The sequence below is a fragment of the Mus pahari genome, chromosome 15 (genome assembly GCF_900095145.1).
Source record: "Mus pahari chromosome 15, PAHARI_EIJ_v1.1, whole genome shotgun sequence".
Taxonomy (NCBI): Eukaryota; Metazoa; Chordata; class Mammalia; order Rodentia; family Muridae; genus Mus; species Mus pahari.
Window position 1 is genome coordinate 69,382,537 of NC_034604.1, and position 22,755 is coordinate 69,405,291.

The 22,755-nt window shown below is 44.8% G+C and overlaps 1 protein-coding gene across 4 annotated transcripts in view; it reads left to right on the forward strand.

Moving 5' to 3' along the window:
• Positions 1 to 16,072: 16,072 nt before the first annotated feature.
• The window catches only part of Smad2 (SMAD family member 2), a 63,871-nt gene continuing 57,188 nt past the window's right edge, over positions 16,073 to 22,755 (forward strand). For 3 of the 4 annotated variants that reach the window (XM_029546739.1, XM_029546738.1, XM_021214142.2), the window contains exon 1: positions 16,073 to 16,338. The gene's annotated coding sequence lies outside the window, so the exon portion shown is untranslated. Of the gene's footprint in view, positions 16,339 to 16,513; positions 16,599 to 22,755 lie in introns of those variants that run through there. The other variant, XM_029546737.1, reaches the window with a different exon arrangement.

The window sequence follows — 22,755 nt, forward strand, 5'->3', positions numbered from 1 at the left end:
AGAGAGAGAGAGACAGAGACAGAGACAGAGACAGAGCAAGAGAGAGAGAGAGATCCCTGGAGGCTCAGGCATCCAGACAGGGAAGGGAGGGAACACCAAGCTCTATGCTCATAGAACATCCTACCTGTCATTGCTGAGGGTTCCTCTCTTGGGTACCCGGCTACCAGTGCTTCCACTGAGTGCAGATTGGGTTGAAAACTGCAGGTTGATACAAGAAACTAACATGTATTGGTATTGGAAATCTAAAAGGCGAGCTGGGCTATGGATGGCTGGTATGACTGCTTTTGCCATGGCACCTTTGTCCTAGTAAAGGCTGAGTCCTGTTGCGCATAACCTCTGCCTCGGCTGAGTGACTCTCACATTAAAATGTCCACCACTGTCTACTGAATCTTTCTTACGTTTTTTTTTTTCTTTAAATCAATTTCATATTCCCTCATCTCTTGTTAAACTTGCAAACCTCCTCATATTTACACTTCTTGCTCCTTTCAAAAAGCCAATAAATGCTTCAAGAAGAGAGAGTCCATGTTTCTCAGCAATGTGTCTGAACGTCTAACGTCCCAGGCACTCTTTGCCTCCTCAAGTCCTTACAGCTCAGCACTTCAGTTTCTTTTCAGGGCTGATGCCTTCAGCACCTTTGCTACAACCTCAGTGAGCAAGGCAAGAGAGAGAGGTCCTCCTGAGGAAGCCCTCAGACACAGTGCCCACCAGCTGGCAAAGGGCAGAGTTCAGGTAAACTCACGCATTCACCTTAAGAAGATGTTCCTTAACTTTCTCAGTACCTCATGCTTTCTTTCTTCTTTTTTGCATCTGAGACAGCCTCGAGTCTGAGCCTTGTATTAGATTCCTGGAAGCACAGGGTGAGAGGTGGATTTGCCTGGGGAGCACATAAAGATGGAATGAGAGAACCAACTCCACACTGTTTTCTCCAAACTCTGCTTGTACCCTGCAGCACAGGCCCACATGTGGGCACACACATGCAGGGATGAATACACACACACACACAAAGACTACACACACACACAAAGACTACACATACACACAAAAACACACACAAGCATACACAAGATAAGCAAACTAATCTTATTTATCGCATTATTTCCTTTTACTGAACTGTCCCATTCTCCTATCTCCATTCTCTTATACAAAATAACATTGGAAGACTATGGATAGATGTTGTACTGGCTGATTTGGTGTCAACTTGACACAGCTGGAGTTATCACAGAGAAAGGAGCCTCCCTGGAGGAAACGCCTCCATGAGATCCAGCTGTAAGGCATTTTCTCAATTAGTGATCAATCAGGGAGGGCCCATTGTGGGTGGTGCCATCTCTGGGCTGGTACTCTTGGGTTCTATAAGAAAGCAAGCTGAGCAAGCCAGGGGAAGCAAGCCAGTAAGAAACATCCCTCCATGGCCTCTGCATCAGCTTCTGCTTCCTGACCTGCTTGCGATCCAGTCCTGACTTCCTCTGGTGATGAACAGCAATGTGGAAGTGTAAGCTGAATAAACCCTTTCCTCTCCAACTTGCATCTTGGCCATGATGTTTTGTGCAGGAATAGAAACCCTGACTGAAACAGATGTGCTGGCCAATAGGCAACATCTCCCACTTGCTCACCCTCTCTGGGGACTTTTGTAGTTCAGGAGAAAAAGTCTTTTTGTGGGACTTTTAGAAAATAAACAGGACAAATGAGCTTTAAGTGTCTCGAGCCCATCACCGTTTTGTTTCGTGTTTATCTCAGAGTGAAAGCATATGAGCCATGTAAAAGCATGTATAATGTCATGACTACAGATCAACGGGAACTCTCAGGTTGAAAACTGCAGATGGACACAAGAAGACACATGTGTTGGCACTGGGAATGTCAAGGCGAGCTGGGCTGTGGAGGGAGGGCCAAGATGATCGTTTTCCTGGAGGCACCTTTGTCCTCGAAAATGTTCATAGCTATTTTATTTTGAAAAAAAAATGATCATTGGGCAAATAAACAAATTGCAACATGTTCATACAATATGATGTGTAGCAATTTTAAAAAGAACTTTTGGCAAATGTGTAGCAGTGAGAGTTTTGGCTCCATGCTTTGGCTCCCAGCAGAGGGGGATCCCATGAGCATGTCCACCCAGGAACTATCTTTAGATGAAACACACACACCTTAGTCTCTTCTTAAATGCTTTGATTCCCTCCATAGCTGAACACTCCTAAGCCTTCCCCTGTGACCCAAGGCCGAATTGGAGAAGTGGCCAGTGGACACTCACCTGAAATCTCACAAGGCTGCTATTGCATCGCATCCTTCTTCCCCAAGTCATGGAGAAATTCTTGTTCCTCTGCATCTTCTAAGTGCTCAGCCATTGGCATCTTTATTGATCCATCAAAAACCAATTGGGAACAAGGACCTTCAGTGTCTTGACACACAGATCCCCGATTGAATCAAAACACTAGAACCAATCTCCAACACAAATGCATATAGGAATGAATCTTGAATATTAACAGTAGGTGACAGGGGGTGACCATCTTCCTCTTTCAGCCCTTCCCCCTGACACTTCCTATATTACCAGTTGAGCTGGAAGTTCCTCAAGGGCACAGTACCTTACTCTTGTATTCTTCATTACTCATTGCGTGCACATTGCTTATCACATGGAATACTTTTGTAAATGTGGGTGCATGTACCCATACACACTCACTCAGCATCTCCCTCAGCTTTCTCTCCCTCTCCCTCTCCCCCCTCTCTCCCTCTTTCCCTTGCTTCCTCTCCCCTATTCCCTTGAAACAGGATCTTTTACCCAACCTGAAACTTGCCACTTTGTTTAGGCTACCAGGTCAGCAAGCTTTGGGGATGTTGGTCTCAGCCTCCCAGTGTTAGGGTTTCAGGCACACGTGTGCACACCCAGCTTTATATGTGGGTGCTAGGATTTGAACTCAGGTCTTCCTGCATCCACAGCAAGCACTCTTACCCACTGTGCCTTCTCCTAGCCACATAGAACCTTACTCTTCATACTTTCATGGTTCTTTCCTGAGCTCAAGGAGAAGATAGAAAGGTTTCCAAAGCAAAAGCAGTTAAGGACCTTCTTGGTTGAAGTGTCCTTGGGTAATGGCTGGAGGTTAGCCTGATGGTAGAGTGCTTAGGTGGAGTACAAGTGGCCCTTGGTTTTATCCCTAGCAATACAAAACCCTCCATATGGTAAAAATACACATAGTACAGAGATATTATATAGTACTACAGTATACATATTATATATGCGGTAAAAGCAACATTGTTTTAAAATACATAGTGCTACAGTATCCATACCATGTGGTACATAACTTATCATATACAAAGTAGCATGCTAATGACAGCAGCTGAGACTTCAAGTTTTTTTGGTACCTATTCTTTGGAAGAAGTAATTCATTGAAGCTGTCATATATAAAATATTGATTTCTTTTCCTTTGTCCATATCTCACCAACTTTACTATTTAATCCTTGCTAGTGAAGAACTAGGCACGAATAACATTCTGTGGCCTCAGATATTCATATATTTGTTCAATAATGAAATTAAATCATTAAGGGGCTGGAGAGATGGCTCAGTGGTTCAGAGCACTGGTTGCTCTTCCAGAGGACCTAGGTTCAATTCACAGCATCCACATGGCAGCTCACGACTGTCCCTAACTCCAGTTCCAGAGGATCTGGCACTTTCATACAGACACTGAGGCAAGCAAAACACTAATGCACATAAAATAAAAGTAAATAAATCTTTAAAAATAAATGAAAACATAGTCAGTTGTTGAGTGTGGTGGCACGTGCCTTTAGACCCAGCACTGGGGAGGCAGAGGCAGGCGGATATACATGCATTCAAGCCCAGCCTGGTCTACAGAGTAAGCTCCAGGACAGCCAGGGCTATACAGAGGAACCCTGTCTTAATAAACCAAAAAATGAAGTTAAGTTGGGACCAAATGAAAGCTGTGATTAAGAGACAAGCACACTCGATTCTCAAATTAAGACTTTGAGGTAAGCAACCCACAAACCCCTTTCTCTGTGTTTGCCTCTGAGGCCCAAGCACTCAGTGACTGTTTAATCCTGCACTAAGCAGAGGAACTTCCAAAGGGGCAGTCAACCCTTTAACAGTGGGGTCCCTTTCCATTCAGCTTCCTCTCTATACCCTCTCCTCTAATCATGTCTGGGCCTTTGTGTTTGTGTTTATCGGGCACTTTCCTTGGCTAACTTTAGTGTTTTGGGGCTGTAGTTTCCTGCCCTGACAGCCAAGACCAGGTGAACTCTCTCTTCAAGCAGTCGAGCGAGCTGCAGGGACCATGTCTTGCTCTTTGACTGCTTCATAGAATGCACAGCCTGATACAGAGCACGCTAAGTAAGCTCAGGAGGACAGCAGGGCTCCTTGGCATCTTTTAATCCGAGTCATTGAGATGCCACTAACCAGACAAGTGTGTGGTGAGTATAGCCAGACATTAGTTTTGTGAACCAGTGTGTGTATGTAACTACTGATCTCAGATCTCATACCTAGTATTTTACAATAATAATAATAATAATAATAATAATAATAATAATATGTTGTGGGCATCATACTTAAGAGACAGACAGTCAGAAGAGTAGGAACATTTCCTAGCAAAATTACTATTTCAAAAGTGACAGAAGATTGGAAACATAGCTCTGAAGTATGATGTTTGTCTATCATGGGCCTTGAATTTGACCTTTAGTACTGAAAAAAGAAAAAAAAAGCAATAGAGAACATACACGAATGCTCACGGCAGCATTTTTCATAAGAAACAAAAGATGGAAAAGCCCTGAAAGTTATGATGGTTCTGTAAAATTCAGCGTCTTTGGCTATGAAAAGGATGTCCTGTAAGAAGGATGGACCTTGAAGATACTATACCAAGTGAAAGAGGCCATACACACCCATCTACCCGCATACCACAACCCCATTTATATATCTCAACGGAATAGATCATTTTGCAAAAATGTAAAAAAGCAGATAGTTGGCCAAAGTTGAGGACTCAAAGTTCACAGTATGGGTTTAATGAAAATATAAAATTGTGGGGGATAGCTCTGTGATTCATTAGAAATCAGAGAATTAGACATTTTTAATGATTGAATTGTATGGTAAGTGAAATAGATATCAATAAAGCTTTTATAACAAACAACCCCCCCCAAAAAAATACCCACTGTAGAAGTTAGGCATATGGTAGACCTCTGTAGCCCCAGGAAATGGCAGGCTGGTGCCTCCAGGAGGCACTGACTTACACTGCAAGACCCTGTTTCACCTAAATCAAAGCAAACCAAAGCCGCCGCGTCCTTTGCCTGGCTCCAGAAATCAACCTGACTGGGAGTGGTGAGGAAATGAAGGAAAGACAGACACACAGGCATACAGACAGACACACAGACACATGAACACAGAAGCTGGGGTCAGGTGGGCTAGCTCTCTGATGGAGAACCCCCCCCCAAACCCTGGAAGCTCAGGGTGTTTATTATGTGCAGTGAAACAGAAAGATGGATAATTGCACTCAGCTGAACAAGAGGGCAGGGCTATTACATACTAGGGGCTTACGGTGCAGAGCTGGATCAAGGAAGCAGGTCTAGCTAACCTCAGTAGGAGTGGGCTCTGGAGGGGACCAGTATCCAGGCTGTAAACATCCGGCAGGAGAAAGCTATGGTGGACATTTGGGTACACATATTTAAACTGCACACAGATCAGAAGAAGGCTTTGCCATCCCTCTGACCCTTACCAGAGGGTAGGGGGCTTTGCCATTTTCCCATGGGTCAGAGGTTTTAGAGTCTTTGATATGGTTGTGCCATGTCAATAACACTCACCTATTCAGGTCTTCATTCATTCAAGGCTTCTTCAGTTCTCCACACAAAGCAAAACTAGTAGAGATTATTCATTGCAAAAGATCTGACTATGCCGTGAAAAATATTTTAGATGATTTAATTTGTGTTTACTAGTAATTGATAAACTATGTCTCTAAAGCCTGGGTCTTGGAAATGTTGTATAAACAGAATAGAAAGCCCCAGTCAATGCCAACAAGCAGTGCCGAGATGTCAGGACTGAAGGATGCTGAAGACGCCAGCAAAAGTGATCCTGTGTGATGAACTTGGAGGAAGCTGCAAATGAGGTGAGTGGAAAGAGGGATCAAAGGATGTAACACAATTAAGACAGCAAGAGTTCAGTAGAGAACTTGGACTCGAGGGGAGCATGCTGTGTTTGGTACCACTTCTCTTTGCTAGCTGCCCCCGTAGGAAGCCTACGTCTCCAGCATTGTCCTGGTTGCACGTGCTGGGCAGCATCTGAGTCGGTGCTCCCGATGAGTCTCTAATCCTGTTCTCGTTCTCGTTCATATTCCAGCCACTGTCCACCTACTGTGTGCCTGTGCCAGGCTCCACTCCTAAGCCTGGTGGAGCAGAGTTCAAAGACAGAGCACGCCATCTCAAAGCTCTCACTCTTGAGGGAAAGATGAAGGAGGGAGAAAAAGACACCCACGTGGGTAAAGAGGACTATGAGGGGAGGAAGGTTCCTTAGTCATCTGGAGGAATAGGAAAGGAGGGGGAGGGGAGCCTGGAACTGCATTGGTTCCATGTCAGTATTTAGCTGTCTGCACACATTCACTTCATCACTGTACACGTCCATAACACATTCACCAAGAACACAGTCACAACCTCTCTCTCTCTCTCTCTCTCTCTCTCTCTCTCTCTCTCTCTCTCTCTCTCTCTTTCCTTTCTCTCTTTTCTCGTGATAGGGGATGAAATGGGAGGGGGTTCGGGATGGGGCAGAGATAATGGAGGGAAAAAGAAGAAGCCACAAAGCAGCAAAGAGCAGCTGTGTGGGAGGGGGGAGGGGTGGTGATTTTCCCTGTAACTGTGGCAATAATCTTCAGTGCCCCAATCCCCCCGCCCAAAAGAATACATTTAAGGGAGGAGGGGTTTGCTTGGCCTCACTGTTTGGGAGACAAAGTCCACACATAGTCACACAGAGAGCATGATGGCTGGAGTTGTGTACATAGTGGTGGGAGTTTGTGATGTGGCTTGTTACAGCTCAGCAGATCCAGAAACAGAGAACCATGTCATAAGGGAGGCTTGCCTACAAAACTCGAGGTCTCACCTATGTCCTAACAGCTAGGCTCCACGTCCAAAAGGTTCTATAGCCTTCTAAACAGTGCTACTAACAGGTGACCAAGTACTGAAATACAGGAGACTGTGGGCTACATTTTAGGTCCAAACTATAACAATCACCATCTAATTAATTTCATTATCAAAGAAATCTGGTAGCCAGGAATGGCCAAGGTCTCTCCTGCTCCCGCCATTCCAGATCTTGCAGTGGTAAATCTCCTGTGTGTGTAGATTTACATGATTTGAATGATGAATGTAAGTAGAATCAGATGGTACAATGTCTTTGTGACTCGCTTCTCTCAGTTAGAATAAGGTTTCAGGTTTTGTGGTGGTTTGAATATGCTTGGCCCAAGGAAAGTGGCACTTTTAGGAAGTATGACCTTGCTGGAGGAAGTGTGTCACTGTGTAGGCAGGCTTTAAGATTTCACTACTCTAGCTCCACTGAGTGTGGAAGAGACCATCTCCTAGGTGCCTCCTCATGGCTGCCTTTGGATCGAGGTGTAGGATTCTCAGAGGACTGTTGGCACACGCCAGTAGGATTTGCTGAGGGTGATTTGAACTCTGAAGGCCTGGCTCAAGAGGTCTTGGAGGAGAAGAATTTTAGTATGTTGCCTAGAGACCATTCTTGGGATGCTTTGGGGAAGAATGTGGCTGCTTTTTGCCCTTGTCTGAAGAGTCTGCTTGAGGCTAAGGTGAAGAGTGTTAGATTAATTGCATTGACAAAGGAAGTCTCAGAAAAGCCCAACACAGACTTTGTCCCCTGGTTTACTCTTATGAAGAGACACTAGGACCAAGGCAACTCTTATAAAGGCAAACATTTAATTGGGGTTGGCTTATAGTTTCAGAGGTTCAGTCCATTATCGTCGTGGCATGAAGCATGGCAGTGTGCAGGCAGGCATGGTGCTGGAGTTGCCAAGAGTTCTACACCTTCATCCAAAGGCAGCCAAGGAGGAGGGTCTTGTCCCCATTGGGCAGGGCTTGAGCACCAAGATTTCAAAGACCATCTGCATAGTGACACACTTCCTCCAACAAGGCCACATCTCCTAAAAGTGCCAGTTTCCATGGACCGAGCATATTCAAACCTCCACAAATGGATATGAAGATCCATTCATATTATAACATGTCTCAAACACTTTATTCCTTTTAGTGGATAAGCCACTTGTGCTTATGCATTTGTTTGTTGGCTCTTAGAATATTGCCACTGGGCTGGAGAGATGGCTCAGCGGTTAAGAGCCATCCAGAGGTCTGCTCTTCCAGAGGTCCTGAGTTCAATTCCTAGCAACCACATGGTAGCTCACAACCATCTATAATGAGATCTGGTGCATCTTCTGGCCTGCAGGCGTACACGCAGGCATAACACTGAATACATAATAAAAAATAAATCTAAACTAAGAATATTGCCACTGTAAACACTGTACAGATTTCTGTGTGAACATACATTGCAGTTTTTCATGGGTATCTGCCTAGAAATAAAACTTCTGGGTTTCATATTAATTTTGTCTAATCATCAGGTAATTGCCAGGTTTCTTTCAATGGTGACTGCACTATTTCACATTCCCAGCAACAGTATATGAGGCTTCCAAATTCTCCACATCCTTGATAACACTTGTGATTTTCTGTCTTTTGTGATCCCACCCATGCCATTGAATATGACATATTCTGGTCATATCCTTTGTGCCTCAAAGACAACCTGGTGCCAGAGGATGCCCAGCTTGCTTGCTGAGTACATTTGAGAATGAGCTGGATGCTATGCACTGGGTTGGCGATGCTCACACAAAGCTTATGTGTGGCAAGGCTCGGGCCCCATGCAGCAGCATATTTGGAGGTGGGGCTTTTGTGGGGGAAGAGATTGGTCATGGCAGCTCTTATTCCAGTGGATTAATACAACGATGTGGTCATCAATAGTGGAATGTCTGGATGATGGACACTGCAGGTGTAGCTTGAAGTGTAGATGGAGACCACTAAGAAGACAGAGACTAGGGCCTCGATGGATGGAGGAGGTCACTGCTCTCCTTGAAGGTGTGCTCATGAAGGCGAGGTCTTGTCCCTGCCCCTCTATCTAGTTGCTCCCTTTTTCTTGGTTTTCTGGCTGTCATGCTGTGAACAGCTTTGCTTCAAGTGTCCTCTCCCCAACCCCCCCCATTTGATGCTCTGCCTCACCACAAACTCAGAATGGGCCAAGTGACAAGGACTAAAACCTCTGGCATCTTTAACAAAAACAAGTCTTTCTCCTTGGCTGACTTCCTGAGGCATTTAGTTCCCCGGATGAAATGCTGACATAGTAGACTTTTCTCACTTGCATGCTACCTAGGACTTGACTGTATTTCATTTCTTTGCCGAGTTTCAAAAAACAAAACAAAACAAAACAAAACAAAACAACAAAACAAAACAAAAATGCTAGAGAGAAGCAGATCCCAATTACAAAACAGAAGCCCCTAAATATCAGCTCCTTACCTTCCCAACCCTTCCTGTGAAGCAGAGCACCCCCTACACCCCACGGTTGGGTCAGTCTAACGGGCCTGTTTACACACTCTAAGAGGTCTTCCAGATGATGATAAAGAGTTGTAGTTTTGTCCTGGAAAGTAAGGTAGTGACATCGGCTTTATGTTTAGAGAGTACACTACTCTTTTAGAAAGTCTGGCAGCAGGAGTGACATTGGACAGAAGTAAGATTAGTGTCAGGCAGTTAAGGAGCTATGGCAGTATTTCTACTCCATGGTGACAGTGGGAACCAAAGCAAAGAGCCGGGAGAGGAGGGCTGGGTCTGAGAGACACTAAGGTCATTGAGCTTTTATTGTGATATGTAGGAGGCAGCTCGCAGATGACTCTAAGGATTCCATTCTATGTACAGTGAGTGAGTGGTGATGCTATTTATGCATTACTTTCTTGACAGTGTTTGTTCTGGTAGGGCCTGGCTGTGATGCCCCAGACAAAGCGAAGCCAGCCCGCCTTTGCTGCAGACCAATGACTGTCAGTCAGTATCAGTTTGATACATTCTCAGGTCTTTTAGGACCTAGTATTTTGCTCCATCTCATATGCCAACACACACCTTAGTTAAGTCTTTTTATGCTTCAGTTGCTGAGACCAACCAGCTTCATACACCTAGTTTCCTTCTGCTACTTCCAGATGCTGGTAAATGGGACCTGGGCTTCTCAGTTGCTCTTGGAAAACTTGGATAGCACAGCTGCGAAAGTTAACTCACTATGTGATCAACTTTGGCCAACTGGGCATAATGTCCCTTCTCTCTTCGATGTCCCAAAGCTTGACTTCTCCATCCCGACTGCTTGGAGACGTCCTGTATGGATGGGTGGTCCCACCTTTGGACAGGAAGGCTGTACTTTCTTCAAGGCTGATGCTGGATCTTGGTTAGTACAAAACTGTACCACAATGCACTGTTCTTCAATCTTCCTTGACTTCTCATCTCACTATTGATGTCTTGGATTCATACCTCCTCATACGAAGCACCAGGATTTATGCCTTATCTTGTGTTCTGTTTTCTAGGAAACTGATATAAGATACATGTAGTTAGGGTAAAAAAAGAATCAGATTGGCCCTCCATCAGGCAAAGAGTCTTTGTCATAGCTATGGACTGTTTACTATAAGGGCAATTGAAGCTCATTAATTCAGTCATCAGGATGCTGATTATGAACATATTGTCAGCTACAGTCAGCTGTCATCATCAGAGCAACTAGACCAAGATGACTGACTCCCTGAGAGTATTATACCTCCATACACTTATCCTGCCTAAGAGCAGCCTGGCTCAGCCAATATGGTCACACAGACTATTATAACTGAGGCATAAGGCCCTATTGTTGACATCTGACTAGCATACTATTCTCCTTCACAAAGAACTTTAGACAGTTTGTATATTGTTCTTCCGGGATTTAGAGACTGGCTTTTGTTTAGCTTTTTCCAAACATGTAGATCTTTGATAATGGTCAAATGCCTTGACAGGAATGTTCAATGTACTGAAACTCTACTGCAAATTTCCAAGTAACATTTCAACAACCATTTATGAGTTATCTAGTGACAAGTTAATCTAATAATCATTTGTGGATTTAAATATGTGAATAAGAAAGAGAACTACGGCTTGTTTTCTCATACCATTTTTCTCTCAAGCAATGTCCATTTGTCTTATAATCTTGGCTTCTCAAAAAACCCACCTCTATATCTCATTTTTTTCCTTTCATTGAAAATAGATTTTTTTTCTTACAACATAAATATACCCAGATTATGGTCTCCCCTCCCTCTGCTCCTCCCAGTTCCTCCCTCCCTCCCCTCCCTTCTGGATCCATCCCCTTTCTGTCTCTCATTAGAAGAAAGCAAACAGGCTTCTAACGGATAATAATAAAACAGAAACAAAAGCCAACTGGAATCGGACAGAACAAATGGACAGAGGGAGAAGAACCCAAGGGAAGGCGCAAATAAGATACAAAGTGAAACACGAGTTTACACACTTAGGAATCCCATAAAACCAGAGACCTAGAAGCCACAGTGTGGCCACAAGGGACCTGTAGGAAGACAAGGGGGGAGGAAGGTGAATGGTAGGGAAGGAAAAGAGAGAGGGGGAGAGGGCGAAGAGAGATAAAATTTAAAAAGAAAAAGATAAACAAAATAAAACAACCCTATTCCTGACATGACAGGAGACCTCCAAAGCTGCCATTGAGTTTGCTTTCTGAGGGCCATCCACAGCTGGCTATCCAGCCTGCCCTTACGAGTCGTTTGTTTTCCCAGAGAGACTCCCATGGAGAAAATGTAATTTTCATTTGTAAGTGGGGCACATGACCACTTCTCCTTTTAGCTCTAGGATCGTATCTGTGCAGACCCATGTAGGGCCTGTGCATGCTTCCTTGTTATCTGTGAGCCCATGTGTCAGCTGTAGGAGCACATCCCGTGCAGACCTGTGCATGCTGCCTCTCAGCATCTGTAAGCACCTGTATGTCAATCTTGCTGTACTTAGAAGCTCTTGGTTCCTTGGTGTCATCTGTCTCCTCTGGTGCTTACACTCTCTCAGCCTCCCCTTCCTCAGGGTTGAGCCCCAAGGGGAGGGATTTGATGGAGACAGCTAGTTTAGGGCTGAGTGTTCTAAGATCTTTCAGTCTGCATATTTTCTGGCAATGGCTCTCTATTTGTTCCCATCTGCTGCAGGAGTCGTCTCTGAGGAAGCTTCTCTGATGAAGGCTGAGCAAGGCACCTATCTGAGTATAGCAGAATGTCCTTAGGAGTCATGCTCGTACTACATCCTGTAGCAGAACACTAGTATTTGGGTCCTTGGGTTAGCTAGTCTCAGATTCTTGGTCACCCAGGGTCATCATTGGGTATAGGTTCCATCTTGTGGAGTGGGTCTTAAGAAAATCAGACATTGGTTGGTCAGTCCCACAAGCTTTGGGCCACCACTGCACAGCATAACTTGCAGGCATTGTACATGAAAGTGTTTGTAGCTGTGTTGGTGTCTACATTTCTCCTTTGGTAGCATGCAGAGTACCTTCCAGAACCAAGAACACTCACCTGGAGAGGTGAAGGCTCTAGGTAGGCACCGGCTTTCTCATTTCAACAAAAGTCAATATGCCTTATAAACTCTAATTTTCAAAAACTCTACCTCTGTCCCCTCCCCCTCGAAGAGGGAGTTTGTCAAAAAAAAAAAAAAAATGAGAAGATTCAACCAATCCTTTTTATGCTAGGTGCATAACAAATGCCTGATGAACACCTGTTGGTTGAATTTAACCTCTCTCTGGTGTGTGTAGGTATGTGTAAACACCAATACAAATTCATTTAAAGCATGATGATTCCTTGTATTGATACACAAATCTAGTTGGTGTTGAATATCCTCATATTTTTTAATAAAAGCAACCAGGTACAATTGTTCTTCATAACTTTTACTCAGGTTATCTCAGTCAATATTGTTTCAGTTTCAAATATGATCCTTCCTTATATGACAATGTTCACTGCTACTTAGTTCACTGGGCTAAGTAAGTCTCCAGGGGAGCCCAACAGTTACATAGAAAACTACAAAGAGTGATGTACCTGCAGTAGGATGCAGTCCTGAGACTCCCAGGCATGGTCCTGCCACAGAAACACTGTGTCTGACCTTGTATCACTTATTAGCCTGAGGAGGAAGCTGGGAAGCAGCTGTTTTGATATTCAGGAGTTTACAGTCTGGATGTGCACACAAAGAAAGCACATATGAGAAGTTAAGAAACTCCCAGTACTTCATAAGTAAGTCATTGGTCAAAACACTAATCCGGGTAAAGTATGGTATGTGTGCGAATCATCATTAACAAAGAAAGTACACAGGTAATAATGTAACTTTGGTCCGAGTAGACCAGAAGAGATTTGTAGATTGACAGACAGGAGATGAACATGGGTTGGGGCTTCGGAAAAACTTAAAGCATAATTTTTTTTTTAAATCAAACTATAGACACATTGAAAATGAAATTAAAGTTTTTTTTTTTTTGTTGTTGTTGTTTTTACTCATTGATTCTCAGGTTTTTTCCACAAATAGGTGTCTTTTTTTTTTTTTTTTAAATGTCTTTTAAATGCACTCTGAGTTGATTTAGGTTTAATTGATTTTGGAGTATCATAGGAAATGAAGGGTTAAACTTGCTGTCCAGTCATATAAAGAAACCAGACCCATTCAATATAACTTATACAATAGGGACCTACTTATAGATCTTCAGGTACCCTAGTGGATTTCCAAGCCGATTGTTGCCATGGCAACCCTTGCTCCATGTGCCTCCAGCTCGTCTTGACCCACTTTGGTTTAGATGCATTTGTGACCGAGGGGATAGCAGGCACGCTCCCCTGGAGACTGCATCAGTGGCCAGGCGGCCCCCTATTCCCTTCTTCAGTCTTTTAGAACCTGTAGCACAGTGGTTCTCAACCTGTGGGTCGTGACCCCTTCAACAATCCTCTAACTCCAAAAATATATTTAAGTTACAGTTCATAACAGTAGCAAAATTATAGTTATAAAGTAGCAATGCAAATAATTTTATGGTTGGGGTTGCCACAACACGAGGAACTGTATTAAAGGGTCCCGGCCTTAGGAAAGTTGAGAAACCATTGCTCTAGAACCCAGGCTTTGGAGGGCTGTGTAAATGGATGAGTTATAATCTCAAAGTCTGACACTTTGGAGAGACGGTTTAACTCAAATATATTTATATATATTTTATATATATATAAAATCTACCCTGCACCACTTTCCCCTCTCCACACCAACTCCTCATGTGGACACCCAAATCCACACATGAATCACACAATTATTTTTTTTGAATGATTCAAGACCAATTTTAACAGGGCATTCTGTATTAAAGCTGTTGATTTCTATCAGTATAAAGAAGGGTTGCAAGTCAGAACCAGTTTTCCTTCTTCCAGTCTGAGCACCATTTGTCTTAACTACATTCCCAGGTGGCTCTGGGAGGCTGAGACAAGAAAGTTCCTTAACTGATGCCCCTCAAACTTCACTTTTATTTTGGTGGTGCTGGGGTTAAAATCAGGGCCTAGGGTGGGCCACATAAGTGCTCTATCCTCGAGGCACATCCTCTGCCCATTAACATGGGAATTATGTGGACTTCCTCTAAAACAGTTAACAGAAGAAACCACCCTTTGAAGGTGACTTTCTGCTAAGTCCTTGTTAGCATAAATATTTGTCCATAAGCAAAGGGAAGTTAATGATCTTTATCTTTCCTTTAATTTCAAAGTCCTGTTCATGTTTACATTCATGATTTCTTTTTAATTATGGAAGTCTATAACATTTTTCATTTATAATATGTAAATTGGTATCATGATCATAAGTGAGTACCACTCTGTCAAAGGTCTTGGATTTGGAGTAGAGCTGCGTTCAAAACTATGACTGGCTTACATCTGGGGTGAGCCACATCTTTCCCGTGAGAATAGTGGTGAAGATTCTGAAAGCCTATTTAAAAAAACCTGTATGTCTGGAGGGAAGAGCAAATAACTCAAGGTCCACATAAAGACCCCTGCTCTGGGATGCCCTCACATCTGAGGAGAGAGCATGCTCCACTCTTAACTGCTTCAAGTACTCCTGCACTGCTCTGTAGTGCTAGTGAGGCTTGCTGGATTAACTCTCCCAGGAATCCTATGAAGAGGTAGGTATAGGTGGGCACGACCAACGAAACTGTATTTTACCATGAGCAACCCGAAAGAGACATTTCTTTCATCTGCCGGGGTTAAAAATCAACCTGGTCACACCACTGCGAGTAGTCTCAAATTTGGGAACTTGGTGAGAAAAGTACGGGTCTAGGACGAACAGGGGCACAGCGAAGGAAAAATGTGCCAGGGAGAAGCCAGCAAATCAAGGAGCACATTCATAGGTGCTCACACTTGACAATGAGCATTCGAAGTGTGTATCACTAATACTTCTACTTCAGAAGAACCCACGGCTCGGGCTGGAGAAACACACCCAGGAGCTGCCCGGCCCTAACACCAACCGCACAGACAAGAACCCCCAGCTCCGCGGTTTTCGCCACCCGCCCCCGCCCCCAGAGCGAGGCCCCGCCCCCTCGTTTGCATAGGGCGCGCCCCTCAGCGGCCAGCACCCGGGCTGCTCCAGAGCTCTGCCAGCCCAGGCGGCTCAGACCCGGCTGGGGGCGGGCCCGGGCCGGAGCACGTGTCCATTCCGGCCTCACGACGGAGGTGGGCGAGGGCTTAGCCGCGGCGCTCCACCCAGAGGCGCCGGGGAGGGGGTCTGCGGGCGTGGCACGCCGCGCGGCCTTCCGCGATCCTCCACGAGCCCGGTGGGAGCGCGCCGGACACGAACTCAAGCGCAACCGCGGGCGTACCACCCCACCCGGCCTCGCCTCGCCTCACGCTCGACGGGGAAGGCGGAACCAATCAGCGAGCGACGTTTCCCTTCCGATTCCAGGCCCCCGACGCTGTGCTCACACCCCGGGCTCCCCGGTCGCTGATTGGCTGCGCGTGCCGCCGGTCCGGCCGGAGGCGGGAGGCGGCGCCCCGCGCCTGCCCGCGCCCCGCTCGGCCCCCGGCCCTGCCCGCGGCCCCCGGCCTCCTTCCGTCCCTGCCGTGCTCCCTCCGTCTTCCGTGCGCGCCCGCTCGGCCGGCGTGCCTCACGCCTAACGGGCGGCCGCGGGCGCCAATCAGCGGGCGGCAGGGTGCCAGCCCGGGGCTGCGCCGGCGAATCGGCGGGGCCCGCGGCTCGGGGAGGGAGGCGGGGCTACCGCGCGCGGCGGTGGAGGAGCAGCTCGCCAAGCCTGCAGCTCGCGAGCGCCGAGCGAGCCGCCGGGAGGTAGGTTTGCGGCGGCCGGGGCGGAGGGCGGTGGCGCGGGGTGCTGGCGGGGCCGGGGCGCGGGGCCGCGGCGAGCGGAGCAGGCGGCGCCCTCCCCGGCCCGCCGCGGCGAGCGCGGGCCTGGGGGCGGGGCGGGGGCCCGCGGCGCAGTTCCGCCTGCGCGCGCCCACTCCTCCGGCAGCGCGGAGCCCGTCGGAAGAGGAAGGAACAAAAGGTCCGGGGCCCGGCTCGGACTGGCCGGGACCAGGCGCTGCGTGCAGGTAAAGCCGGGGCGCCCGGGAGACCGGGCAGGAGTGTGCGGGGCCGGGTCACGTGGCCGCCCGTGTGGGGTGTGGCGGCGGGCCGTGGCGCGCGGGCCGGGGTCGGCGCCGTGGGCAGGGCCGCGAGCCCCCGCCCCGCCCAGCCTGGCTGCGGCCCGCTTCTGTCCCGGCGCGCGGCCGCTCTCGCTCTGTGCCTTGCAGAATGGCCCCGGAGCCGAGTTAGGGGCGTGTGGTACTTTGCTTATACTTTTCCTTTTCTTTCTTTTTTTTTTCTTTCCTGTGGCCTTTGTTAACCGTAACAGTCGCGGGTTCCGAATCACTGTGTGTACTCAGAAACACGCTTGTGACTGAGGCTGCCCGGGCTCATTCTCCACGCACTTGGGAAAGTTGCTCCGTGGGTACAGCCTATTAGTTTCTAATCACAAGCCTTTCGGAAGCATGCTAATTGAGTTCACTTATTTCAGATTGGTTTTCACAATCGATGCTTGGATTTATTTTCTTCTAGAGATACTGTCCTTGGGCCAGGTACTTTTGTCCTCTTACCCTTGGGTGTTACGGTTTCCTTGTGAATCTAAACAAAAGAAAAACAAAAATCGAGGTTGGTTTTGTTATTCATTCCTTTTACACTTAAAGGCAAACACTACCTGTTTGTTGTCACACCAATAAAAAAACACGCCCAGGTGAAAATAAGCAGCAACCTTCCACTTTATTGTCGTGCTTTGTTAGGACATTCTAAATGACGATGTTTTTAACTAATGAAACGACATGTAAATAAATGGATTATCAGGCAAATTTATCTGAAGATTATCTTTACAAAAAACGGCACCCTGGAATGTCAATTTCCAAAATTTCTTGTTTCTGGTTTCATGACTTAACCCCATAACACTGATCGAAGAAAGGATTTTTCTCTTGAGCCTAACACTAGAATACATTTGCTGCCATGCTGGAAATATCTTTCCTATTAGTTTACTTTGGTTCCTGTAAAAAGCAATTTTCCCCTTTACAGAGAAGTGTTAAGTAGTTAAAATGAAGTTGGAATAGTTTCAATCCATGAGTTAGTGAAGCAGATGGAATCCAGACATGGGAGAAGCAAAATGTATTATAGTTTTAAGGTTCCCCCCCTCCCATTTAGCTATGAAACAGCTCCATAAAGAGGGGTTCCCCCTCTATTAGATCATTTGGCAAATGTTTACATTAAATCCATAAAGTAACATTGATGTTACTTTTAAAATTTCTTTGTTTTTGCATAAACTTACCTTTGGTGATGAGGAAATTTGTGGACTTTTAAAAGCTGAATGCCCAGGTACATGCTTAATGTTAAAATCAAGTTAACTTAATTAAGTTTAAGGGTCCTCACTGGCTAGGCTTAATGACCTAACTGGGATTACAAACATCTCTTGTGTTCCTTAGCAAGACACTGCTCTTAAATACTGTTGTTTCCTGTTTTATAGCTACATATAAAGTGATTTCGTGTTGTATGTGTTCAGCAAAGTTTGGTCTTTAGGGTTCTGAGGTACTTGTCACTAAATAGCTTTGCAATCTGTATGGCTCATAAAGTGAGTGTTGGGAGAAACTGCAGAGTAATTTCCTGTTAGGCTTGGTTGTGTGATTTAACTCTCATTAGGAATATTGGGGATGGTTTTCTATGTAGCCCTTTCCTTCATGTGGACAAAGATTAGTGATTCAGTAGAGCAAGAGGTCTCTCATTTTGATGCATATAGATACTGTATCTGTAGTCAGTATTTTGTATTAGGGAGGCCGAGTGAACAACTTAACTAGTTTAGCTGCAGAACTGGTGGTTGAGGGCCTTTTGAGCTTTTAGATTTGACTTTTGACCTAATGGGTTCCCTTCATGCTTGGTTTGGATGCTGATGGTTTAATGCTTTGGACCCAGAAACCCATGTTTGCAGCAGCCTTTTTATACAGGTGCTTTTGTAATGCATGCAGGAGCTGTATATAGTGTAGTCTGGCAGATGGAGGTTTATTCATATTCTTGGGACAAGAATCCTTTTTAGAGGGTGGAGAGAGGCATATCTTTTTAGATGCTTTGTCTGAGTAAAAGCAGAAGAGACAGTTTTAGGCCCTTGGTTTCTGTAAGTGCAAAGACGCTTTCTACTAAGTATTTATTGCAAAGGTGTATCAGAAACTGACTGTGGAGAATTCAGTCACTTTATTGGACAAGTAACACTTACTTACACAACAAACGTTCTGTGGCTAGTCATCCCACTACTCCTCAGTGGAATTAGGAAAATGAGAACTCCATGTCTTGTGGCCAAGACTCCAAAGTAAGAAAGTTAATTATATTAGAGCATAAGTGAGCTTGAACATTCAATAAATTCATCCAGAGTCCCTTCCTTCAGTATACTTGATTGCTTTCTATCAAGTGTCAAGGGTGGCACTAGGGAGATGGGCTGCGCTAGCTCCTCTGAGAATGATCCCTTTGTTGGGGTCGGGGGTACTGTCTGCCACTTTTTGCAGTCATTCAAACTGAAGATACAGCTAATCTTTGAGAAGCATGCTTGTTGAGCAGATGTACAGTTGCGGAGCTTAATTTGGTCTCAATCTGATTAACCATTGCCCTGTAGTTAAAGAAAGTGGTTAAGGAAAGAAAAGGAACTTGAGTCATTTGGGTTCCAGTGAAAGGAGTATTGTATGCAAATAGTTAAGCCAAGAATACAGACTGGGCAGCAGGTCACATAATGGAGTGTGGAATCAAAGCCCTAGGCTTTGATTGGTTTTTGATTTGGTTTCTTAGTTTTGGTATTGGGTGAATTAAACTTCCAAGTCTTAGTTTTGTTTTTTGTTTTTAAAGTGGGAAAACTAGCTTTTACCTCTTAAGGTTGTTATAAGATTGAGAACATTCTTTGAGACCAGTTCTCAAGTTAAAGTTTTTGCCCTTTGGTTAGTTTTCTGGGCTCTTCTTAATGCAGATGATTTGCCAGCACCATTGTCCCTGACCTCTTATAAATGGTGACATGGACATTGGGCAACCAGGCCTTGAGCCTAATTGTCCAAGTTTGTACCGTAAAGCATAGGGGAATCCTTTCAGTTTTAGTTAAAACTTGATGGTTTTTTATCTAAAATGTTCTTTGCAGAGTTATCTGGCATCTGAGTCTACAGTAGATAGAAACTAGTAGATTATGGTAGTGTGGGAGGCTTAACAGGGTGTGGTGAGTAGACTGGACGGTGGGGGAACTTTAAGCTTTCTGTCCTTTGTTAAGAGAAAGCAGATAACAGCCTGGAGAGGATAATAGAGTTAATCTTGTAGACACAAAGCAAGTACCCATAGCTTGACCGGCACGTCTGTGGCCATTCAGTGCAGGACCAGACCTGAAAGCCTAGCAGTAAATGGTCATCAGTTAGCTTAGCTTTGGTTTGGGAAACCCTTTTTAAGACCTTATTATCTACTTAATATACTTAGATGATTATTCAGGATGGTTAACAAGTGGGTGATAGAGCATTGTGCTGTAGCTAAGGATTTCATGAAAGGCCCACAGTATCTTGTCTGAGAGAGCTCTGATTTCAGACTGAAAAGACTTTCTGCTAGCCAGCACTCAAGAAAGGTGACCTTAGAGATACAGTGCTGGATCACACTTGACAGGAGGCCATCCGTTTTGTTAGCCTGCTGGTATCAGGTGAAAGAATTCCACTCAGGCTTTAAGAGACAGTATGCTAGAAATTTCCTAGATAAAGCAATGTGAGCAATCTACCCAACTCTGATTGGGGTTTCTTGTTTCTTCATATTAGTAGTTTTGATTTAAAAAAACAAACTTACTGAGACATGGTCTCTCTTTGTAGTTCAAACTTTCTATGTAAATCGGCATGGCCTTGAACTCGGTAATTTAGACTACCAAATGCTAAGATTGCAAGTGTAAGCCACTATGTCTGATGACTTTATTTGGGTCCTCCTTTCTACCTCCGGGTTATTTTCAAATTCTCTATCTGACTATTGTTGGTGACCTTCTAGTAAGGAAGCCAGCCTTGCCTGGTTTAGCTGTATTAAACAAACTAGTCTTACTGCCACTGATCAATTTGGTTAGTTCTCTCCATGTTGTGGTGATGCCTTCAGTTATGAGTCTAGATTTATGTCATTAAACATGGTTCTAAGTCAACTTCAGTAATTTGATATAAAAAATATAATTTTACTAAGTCAGTTGGATTTAGTCATTGCCTCTAGTTTGCCCAGGTAGCTCGACATGTTAGAGTGGTTCTGTGATCTACATACTTGCCTCACATCCTACAGTGTGAGTGCTCTCTCTGTAGTTCAGTTGGCATTGTTTAGTTTTAACTGAATCTTCTCTTAGGACAGTCGCCTGGTGGTTTGGTGTGTTTTCATATTTGTTTTAAGAAAATATTCTTTTACAGTTTTATACAAGTGTAGTGTTCTTTGAAAACACCCCCTCGTTGTCATCCCTTACTCCCCTCACGTGAGCTCCCACCACATCCGTCCTCTACAGTGCTTCTTCCTATCCTCTGACTCTGTTGTTGTTTTCTCTCCCTCCCTCTTCACTGATGATGTCTGAACCTTGGAGGAAGGTGAAATAGATTCCTGTTTAGGGCTGATCTCAGCAGATCTCTTGTTCTGAGCACGTTGACAGGTTGTGATCTCCGCATTAACCATCACCCCAACTCACTATAGAAGCTAGTTGTAAGAATTTGAAGACAATTTGATACCTTGCCCATTTAGCAAAACACAAGTAGTAGGTTCTTTATGGCCTGTGACCTCTCTAGTCATGGCTTTTGACGAGGTGTACAGCACCAGGAATCAGTTGGTTATCCCTGGAACGGCCATGCCACTGTTGCACTTGTGGGTACATCTACCTGGAAGGTTGGTAGGTTTTAAGGCTTATAGCTGGGCCAGTGGGTGACTTTTCTCTGCCTTTCAGTACTATAAAAACTATCTGACAGGAGGAAGCTTCTAGTTCTGTTTATAGCTTGATATCTTTATGTGCTGAAATAAATTGTGTGACGTCTCTGGCAATAATCATCTAATTCTTAATTCTAGTGGTCAACTTAGACAGATGGCAATAGCTTGTTTTTTATTTGTCTTGTTTTGTTGTTTTGCAGAGGGTTGGGAATCTTCCTGATAACAACTTATGGAAAGGTAAATTGACTTATAAAATAGGATTCCATATGACTCGTTTATACATCATTAGTTCTGTTAATCCTCTCTACCACCTCCTCATCCCCTGCATTTCCTTTCTGGCTTCCTGGCCTCTACAGACATTCTGTCTTTATGGTTGTACCCATGACAAGATCCTGAACAAATTCTCAATTTGTTGTTAAAATTTGAAACTTAATGCAAAACTGTTATGATTTTTCTAGATTGACTTTTTTTGAGACTCTGGGATTTCCTTGGTTATGAGTCTATAAAGCAATAGTAAGGAGACACTGCCCTGAAGGAAGGAAGGCCAGTCTGTCATGTGTTATCTGCAAAGCCCAGCTTCTTTTCCTTTTTCGGGTGGGGTAGTTGTAGGTTTAATGCACTCAGGAAGGAAGAATAGACTGTGAAAAGATTCAAACAAAATCAAGCTTGTGTATCTGTATCTGTCAGGTAGCAGCCAGCTATGATGCCTGTTCAGCACTTGAAATACAGATGATGAGACAGGGGAACTGAAGTTAAATTCTGTATTATTTTAGTTAACTATAATCTAACTTTAGTTGGCAATATTTCAAGTGTTGGCTGCTGTATAAGGCATCACAAGTAAAGACCGTTTTCACCATTGTAGGTTCTATGGCACCAACTGCTTTAGATATGCTTAGTTGAATTTGTAGCCCACAAGCTCTTACCACATGTTTGATGTGGTACTAGGTAATGCTTCAGGAGTAAGACAAGACCATCCTGGGAACTGGGAAGCCCATTAAGAATGCACGGTACTCTGCTGACTTGCATTTGGGCCTGTGCAGTCTTGTGTTGGTGCACATTTATGATCTGGGGAAGTTGATTCTTACGAGCTGACGATCGAGATGCAGCTTCCGTGCAGCCTATTAAAGGTGTAAATTTGGCCAGTATGGAACAAGTTGTCTACACAGTGCTCCCTGTGTCAGGAGGCTGTTCACTGAATTAAATGGAGCAGCTTGTCTACACAGAACTCACCCCTTGTCTCACTGAACTAATGTCCAGACCCACACTTAGTTGTAGCAGTCCATGACAGTG